The sequence below is a fragment of the Heterodontus francisci genome, chromosome 18 (genome assembly GCF_036365525.1).
Source record: "Heterodontus francisci isolate sHetFra1 chromosome 18, sHetFra1.hap1, whole genome shotgun sequence".
Classification (NCBI taxonomy): Eukaryota; Metazoa; Chordata; class Chondrichthyes; order Heterodontiformes; family Heterodontidae; genus Heterodontus; species Heterodontus francisci.
Window position 1 is genome coordinate 57,706,458 of NC_090388.1, and position 7,402 is coordinate 57,713,859.

A 7,402-nucleotide genomic window follows, 5' to 3' on the forward strand; every position below is an offset into this window, starting at 1 on the left:
TCTGAGGGGGAGTATTTGCTAGAGTGCTTGGGGAAGGTTTAAACTAAAATGGCAGGGGGATGGGAACCTTTGCAAGGAGTCAGAGGAGGGGGGATCAAAGACAAGAACAAAAGACAGTAAGGGGAATAAGAAAAGTGATAGGCAGAGAAATCTAGGGCCAGAATCAAACAGGGCCACAGTGAAAAATAGTGGGAAGGGGCCAAGTAATGTTAAAAAGACAAGCCTTAAGGCTTTGTGCCTTAACGCATGGAGCATTCGCAATATGAATTAATTATGAATTAATGCTCAAATAGATGTAAACGGGTCTGATATAGTCGGGATTACGGAGACATGGCTGCAAGGTGACCAGGGATGGGAAATGAACATCCGGGGTATTCAGTATTTAGAAAGGACAGACTAAAAGCAAAAGGCGGTGGAGTTGCATTGCTGGTTAAAGAGGAAATTAACGCAATAGTGAAGAAAGATATTAGCTCTGACAATGTGGAATCTGTATGGGTAGAGCTGAAAAACACTAAGGGACAAAATACGTTCGTGGGGTTTGTATATAGACCCCCAAACTGTAATGGTGATGTTGGGAATGGCATTAAACAGGAAATTAGAGACGCATGCGATAAAGGAACATCTGTAATTATGGGTGAGTTTAATCTGCATATAGATTGGGCAAATCAAATTAGTCACGATACCGCAGAGGAGGAATTCTTGGAGTGTATATGGGATGGTTTTCTGGACCAATACGTTGAGGAACCAACTGGAGAACAGGCCATCCTAGACTGGGTATTGTGTAATGAGAAAGGAATAATTGACAATCGAGTAGTGCAAGACCCCTTGGGGATGAGCGACTATAATATGATAGAATTCTTCATCAATATGGAGAGTGACGTAGATGATTCTGAGACTAGGGTCCTGAATCTTAGTAAAGGAAACTACGAAGGTATGAGGCGCGAGTTGGCTATGACAGATTGGGAAACGTTACTTTAAGGGATGATGGTGGATAGGCAATGGCAAACATTTAAAGAGCGCATGGATGAACTGCAACAATTGTTTATCCCTGTCTGGTGCAAAAGTAAAACGGGAAAGGTAGCCAAACCATGGTTTACAAGGGAAATTAGAGATAGCATTAAATCCAAGGAAGCAGCATATAAATTCACCAGAAAAAATAACAGACCTGAGGATTGGGAGCAGTTTAGAATTCAGCAAAGGAGGACCAAGGGATTGATTAAGAAGGGGAAAATAGAGTACGAGAGCAAGCTTGCGGGGAACATAAAAACTGACTGTAAAAGTTTCTATAGGTATGTGAAGAGAAAAAGATTGGTGAAGACAAATTTAGGTCCCTTACAGTCAGGAACAGGGGAACTTATTATGGGGAACAAAGAAATGGCTGACCAACTAAATGCATCCTTTGGTTCTGTCTTCACAAAGGAGGACACAAATATCATACCAGAAATGTTGGGGAACACAGGGCTTAGTGAGAGAGAGGAACTGAAGGAAATCAGTCTCAGTAGAGAAATGGTGTTGGGGAAATTGATGGGATTGAAGGCCAATAAATCCCCAGGGCCTGATGGTAATAATCCCAGAGTACTTAAGGAAGTGGCCCTAGAAATAGTGGATGCATTGGTGGTCATCTTCCAAGATTCTATTGACTCTGGAAAAGTTCCTACAGATTGGAGGGAAGCTAATGTAACCTCACTATTTAAAAAGGGAGGTAGAGAGAAAGCAGGGAATTCTAGACCAGTCAGCCTGATGTCGGTAGTGGAGAAAATTCTAGAGTCCATTATCAAAGATTTTATAGCAGAGCACTTGGAAAACAGTGGTAGAATCAGGCAGAATCAACATGGATTTACAAAAGGGAAATCATGCTTGACGAATTTACTAGAATTCTTCGAGGATGTAACTAGCAGAGTTGATGAGGGGGAGCCAGTGGATGTGGTTTATTTGGACTTTCAGAAGGCTTTCGACAAAGTCCCACATAGAGATTAGCGTGTAAAATTAAAGTGCATGGGATTGGGGGTAGTGTATTGCATTGGATAGAAAATTGGTTGGCAGACAGGAAACAAAGAGTAGGGATAAATGGCTCTTTTTCCGAATGGCAGGCAGTGACTCATGGGATACCGCAGGGATCGGTGCTCGGACCCCAGCTATTCACAATATATATATTAATGATTTAGCTGAGGGAACTAAATGCAAGATCTCCAAATTTGCAGATGACACAAAACTAGGTGGGAGGGTGAGTTGTGAGGAGGATGCAGAGAGGCTTCAGGGTGATTTGGACAAGTTGAGTGAGTGGGCAGATGCAGTATAATGTGGATAAATGTGAGGGTAGCAAAAACAGGAAGGCAGATTATTATCTGAACGGCTATAAACTGAGAGCGTGGAATATGCAGCGAGACCTAGGTGTTCTCATACGCCAGTTGCTGAAGGTAAGCATGCAGGTCCAACAGGTGGTAAAAAAGGCAAATGGTATGTTGACCTTCATAGTGTGAGGATTCGAGTACAGGAGCAGGGATGTCTTGCTGCAATTATACAGGGCCTTGGTGAGGCCACACCTGGAATATTGTGTGCAGTTTTGGTCTCCTTATTTGAGGAAGGAGGTTCTTGCTATAGAGGGAGTGCAGCGAAATTTACCAGACTGATTTCTAGAATGGCAGGACTGACGTATGAGGAGAAATTGAGTCGGTTAGGATTATATTCGCTGGAGTTCAGAAGAGTGAGGGGGGATCTCATAGAAGCCTATAAAATTCTAACAGGACTTGACAGGGTAGATGCAGGAAGTATGTTCCCGATGGTGGGGAAGTCCATAGTCTAAGGATACGGGGTAAACCTTTCAGGATTGAGATGAGGAGAAATTTCTTCACCCAGAGAGTGGTGAGCCTATGGAATTCGTGACCACAGAAAGCAATTGAGGCCAAAACATTGTTTTCAAGAAGGAGTTAGATATAGCTCTCGGGTTTAAAGGGATCAAAGGGTATGGGGCGAAAGCAGGAACAGGATGCTGAGTTGGATGATCAGCCATGATCATAATGAATGGCGGAGCAGGCTCGAAGGGCCGAATGGCCTACTCCTGCTCCTATTTTCTATGTTTCTATAGGAAATTAAAGCAGCAAGATCCAGCCAAAGTGGTATATTTTTCCCGCTTCACTAGAGACTGCAGCTCCCTCTGCCATGTTAGCAAATATTTGTGCCAGAGGCTGGGGTGAACAACAAACTCAGCCTGTCGTTAGAATCTAGGCATTCTTTACTCAACAACTTCTATGGACCTTCCCCAGTTATTGAAAGTACAAGGGCCAGACACAAAGTCATAACTGCAAGTAAAAGACAGTTGTGACTGCAATTTTTTTATTATCCAGAATTTTTCTCGAAAGAAAATGTTAATTTTTTTTTCAGATACTGATGAATCTGTTGTGTATTTCTAGAGTTTTCTCTTATTATTTTTTCTTTTCTGCCATGAGATATAAACAAGCTGGATTCCACAATGCAGTAAATAAATTGCCGTAAGTGCAACATGTATTTGTAAATCATGTATTCTGTATGTTTTTCTCTTAGTTTTAAAGAAGTCTTTCAAATATTTTGACACAAATAACAGTCAGGTTAAACTGTTTGCTTGACTTACAAAAAGTTCTAAACCCTAAAGTTCCATACTTCATTACAATATCTGAAAACCAAGGTTAGAATTTGGAAGAGACACATGGGAACTTAGTGCATTCCATGGCAAGTGGTTACCATAGGTTCAGGATGAGGGAGTGAATTTGAATTAAGAATAAAATAAATTTCTCAGTGTGGTTACCTGAGAAATTTATCGAAAAATGGCATTGTTGTGAGAAAGTAGCAGGTAGATCTTCCTTGCACTGCAGTGCAATGAGAATTTGTGTAAATCCTGAAAAATCGCTACCAGTGTCTAATGTTGATGAGTTAGTATGTAGAATGGTGGGTCAGCACTTGTAGTGAAAAGTCAACATGTCTAATGATAATGAGACAGTGCATGTAATGATGCTTCAGCATGTGTATGGTGGTACAGTGTAATAGTGGGTCAGTGCGTGTATTGATGACGTGTCAGTTTGCAATACAAAAGCAAAATACTGTGGATACTGGAAATCTGAAATAAAAACAGAAAATACTGGAAACACTCAGCAGGTCTAGCAGCATCTGTGGAGAGAGAAACTGAGTTAACGGCCGGGATTTTATCTGGGCGACAGGGGTCTCGACCTTCAGCTAAAGCTCCGCCGAGAAACCCACTTTGCCCCTTCTGTGGGAGGCCCACCGAATCAAGTAACAATTAGGCACTTAACTGGACAGTGGCGGGTCCTCCAAAGGATCATGGACCCTGGCGATGGAGGTCCCGCCCTCTGAGAGCTGCCGGCCAGTCAGAGATCAGCAGCTCTTTAACTGAGCAGCGCCACCGTGGAGGCAGTGGCTGCTGCCGGTGGAGCACCCATTTGAGACCCAGGCCCGCCCCCCCACCCCTTCCCCCCCACTACCCAATGCCACCGCGGGAGAGAGCATAAAATAACCCCCAACATTTCAGGTTTGTGACCTTTCATATGGGGGTTTTGATGAATTATTAATAATATCTAATATACTTGAAAATGTACTGGAAAAGATAACCTTTATAACATAATAACCCCATCAAAAAAGTTAAATAATTCTCAATTTGGTACCCATCTCTCTCTGGAGGTAATTTTGACTTTGTATAATAACGTAAAACGAGTGATAGCCTGTTTTACACCTCTTCTGATTTTTATTCTTATTCATCAACATATAACCAAATTGTGTGGTAGAGTCAGGAACATAAGAAATAGGAGCAAGAGTAGGCCATTTAGCCCTTCGAGCAAGCTCTGCCATTCAATAAGATCATGGCTGATTATATACCTCAACCTCACTTTCCCACACTATTCCAGTAGCTCTTAATTCCTTTAGTTCCCAAAAATCTATCGATCACTGTCTTGAATATACTCAACAGCTGAGCATCCATGGACCTCTGAGGTAAAGAAATCACAACATTTTAAGTGAAAATATTTCTCCTCATCTCAGTCCTAAATGGCCAACCCCTTATTCTGAGACTGTGACCCCTACTTCTAGATTCCCCAGACAGGGGAAACATCCTCCAACATCTACCCTGTCAAGCCCTTTAAGAATTTTACTTGTTTCAATTAAATCACCTCTCATTCTTCAAAAATCTAGGGAGTATAAACCTAATCTACTCATCTCTCCTCATAGGACAATTCTGTCATTTCCAGGAATCAGTTTAGTGAACCTTTGTTGCACTCCCACCAAGGCAAGTATATCCTTCATTAGGTAAGGAGACCAAAACGGTACAGGGTACTCGAGTTGTGGTCTCACCAAGACCCTATTACCTTTGTTAAGCTCTCTGTCCCTTACTGATCAACTCTGCTTGATTTTACCCAAATCGCCCCTCTGCTCCACAACGTTGACAATTTCTCTTATTGTCTTTGAATTTACCTTTTCCTGAAACCTCTCATCTCCCCTTCATTAGTTTAAAGCCCTGTCTACTACCCTAGTTATTTATTTCACCAGGGCACTGGTCCCAACGAGATTTAAGTGAAGCCCATCCCAACAGAACAGCTGCCTCTTGCTGGTGTCAGTGGCCCATCAAGTGAAACCCCTGCCTTCCAAACCACTCTTTCAGCCAAGCATTTAACTTTCTAAAAACAAGAAATGCTGGAATCACTCAGCAGGTCTGGCAGCATCTGTGGAAAAAGAAGCAGAGTTAACGTTTCGGGTCAGTGACCCTTCATCGGAACCGATGAACCGATGAAGGGTCACTGACCCGAACGTTAACTCTGCTTCTCTTTCCACAGATGCTGCCAGACCTGCTGAGTGATTCCAGCATTTCTTGTTTCTATTTCAGATTTCCAGCATCCGCAGTATTTTGCTTTTATTTAACTTTCTAAACTGTTTATCTCTATGCCAATTTGCATGCAACTCAGGTAACAATCCAGTGATTATTATCTGTGAGGTTCTGTGTTTTAATTTGGACCATAGCTCCTCAGACTCTCTCAGCAGAACCTCATTCCTAGCTCTTCCTATTTTGTTAGTTCCTTTATGGACCACAATAACTGAATGCTTCCCCTTCCACTCCAAGTTCTTCTCCATCCGTGAGGAGATGTACTAAACCCAGACATTGGACAGGCAACACAACATTTGAACTCCCAGTCATGGCTGCAGAGAACAGTATCTATCCCCCGATTGTACTGTCTCCTACTACTACACATTCCTTTTCACTCCATTCACTTGAATAGCATTCTATATCACTGTGCCATGGTCATTTTGTTAATCCACTCTGCAGATTTTGCCCTCATCCACAAAGGCAGCAAAAATCACAGACCTGTTGGATAAGGGCAAAGGCCAAGGCTCTTCCAGCACTGCACCTGGAGTCGCCCTACCTGCCTGGCTCGCAGTCACACCATCTAGTTCCTGATCACTAACCAGACCTGCACCACTTCATGACCTAAGGGGTATGACTGCCTCCTGGATCAAAGTGTCCAGGTAACACTCCCCCTTCCTTATGCCCTGTATCTGCACCTTGGACTCCAGCTCAATAACTCTGAGCTGCTGTTCCTCAAGATGCAGACACTTACTGCAGATGTGGTTGTCCGGGATTGCGTTGCTCTCCACGAACTCTCACACGCTGCAGTTGTGGCATACCACCTCCTCTGCCATTCCAATAAAACCCTGTTTGATTTATATATTTAATTACTCTATGTATTTAATCGAATTCGATTATGGTTTTTAGTCTTCTAACTACTTACTTGATTAAATTAAATATTTACCTGCAAAACAAACCACCACAAGTACTGGAGGCAAAAAGCAGCACTTCCTTTCCCCTCTGCACTGAGTTCCCAACTGTTACACTCTGTTCTGTGACCACTCAAGCCCTGCTGACATTAGAGGATGGAAGTCGATTGCAGTTGGATTCAGATAGATTGGGGAATTGGCACAAGATGGGCAAATGTCCTTCACTTCTCAGTCTTTTGGCTAAGATCAAGAGTAGTATCTGTTCTTATTAGTTTGTTTTGAGTGCCGAGTCTTTGTTCTTTTCTAATTGGGTGGATCTCAATGCTGGCTTCAGCCTAATGCCCTTACGACATGTATCTTCTCTGTGATTGGTGGATCTCTCTGCTGGCTTTGCCTAACACCAAACTGAAACACATCAGCATGGCAGAGAACAACAGCTGTACACCAGGCGAAGGGGGTGCGGAAAACTGTCAGGGTGACAATAGAGAATGCAGAACAAGGTACACCCGTGGACCTCACCTTCTTTGTGAAAAGGGTTCAGTTCGACTGTTGCAGATTCAAATCTGTGGATATTTGTTTGTGGGACTTCCCCAGCAGCGGATATTTTGATGTAATATTTAAAAATGTTACTGGATGTCTGAAGTTTCTGCAG

At 42.7% G+C, this 7,402-nt stretch overlaps 1 non-coding gene across 1 annotated transcript; it reads left to right on the forward strand.

Moving 5' to 3' along the window:
- Window positions 1-6,970: 6,970 nt before the first annotated feature.
- On the forward strand, window positions 6,971-7,166 carry LOC137379914 (U2 spliceosomal RNA). The gene has a single exon (XR_010976936.1). It is a non-coding gene; the product is annotated as a U2 spliceosomal RNA (small nuclear RNA).
- The last annotated feature ends 236 nt before the right edge of the window (window positions 7,167-7,402 follow it).